At 34.3% G+C, this 1170-nt stretch overlaps 1 long non-coding RNA gene across 1 annotated transcript in view; it reads left to right on the plus strand.

Moving 5' to 3' along the window:
* Positions 1–1170, plus strand: part of LOC106881658 (uncharacterized) — a 200206-nt gene that overhangs the window by 72770 nt on the left and 126266 nt on the right. The window lies entirely within an intron of this gene.

Here is a 1170-nt window from a genome sequence, read left to right on the forward strand (position 1 = left end):
ATTATACATACATACATTATACATACATACAAACAAACATACATACATACATATATATATATATATGTATTATACAAAGGACGTATTTCAGTTTCCGTCTACCGAATCCACCCACAAAGCTTCGGTTGGCTCAAGGCTATAGTAAAAGACACTTGCCCAAGGTGTGACACCGTGGAACTGAACCCTGAACCATGTGGTTAGGAAGCAAGCTTTTTACCACACTGCCACACGTATGTGTGTGTAATATATATATATATATACATATATATTCATATATACATACATACACATACATACATACATACATACATACATACATACACACATATATATATACATACATACACATATACACACACATACACACACAAACATTATCAATAGAACATTACATATGTGCGTTGTTTGAATGCCAGAGGGTACGGTTTTTCGTCCAAGTAAAACCATTTAAAATGTAGTTTTGATAAACGCAATATACTTCAGAGCGAAGCAAAAGGAAATCGCCTCAGAAGTGATCACGAGATCGACAGATAGGTATTTCATCGCCTCCTCCCGTAGTTAAAAACGGTAGTAACATCGATTCCTGCGGAACAGTACACAAACATACGCGCTCGGGCGCACACACACACAATTGTTTACATTATATAGCTTCTGGACACATTTTACTGTAGAAATAACAAATGTAAACGTTCTTTTTCTTGGATAAACTTGATAACGTAGTTTCCTCTCATGTGACATGAAACTCCAAAACAATTTGGCTGCTAATTTATCACCTGCAGATAGACTACAGCGTTTAGCATCTCGTACAGTCCAGTATCACACTGAAATACGTCTATACACAAGATTTAAAGCAACTCTAGAAAGTGAATAGTAATTAGTTACAACGTAAGCGGTTAGCAAAGCGAAGGAAAAGTAATAAAAGAAGTAAGAGAAAATGAAAAACATCCGTTAATGAATTTTTAAAGTTGTTTATATGGTATGACAAGTGTAAAAAATATATGTACATCCACATTCACACAGATGTGTGCGTTTGTGTCTTTATATTTAGGTGTATATACATATGCATGTATATATATATGCGTGTATATATATATATATATATATATATATATATATGTGTGTGTGTGTGTGTGTGTGTGTGTGTGTGTGTGTGTGTGTGTGTGTGTGTGT

The sequence above is a fragment of the Octopus bimaculoides genome, chromosome 6 (genome assembly GCF_001194135.2).
Source record: "Octopus bimaculoides isolate UCB-OBI-ISO-001 chromosome 6, ASM119413v2, whole genome shotgun sequence".
In the NCBI taxonomy this organism is placed as follows: domain Eukaryota; kingdom Metazoa; phylum Mollusca; class Cephalopoda; order Octopoda; family Octopodidae; genus Octopus; species Octopus bimaculoides.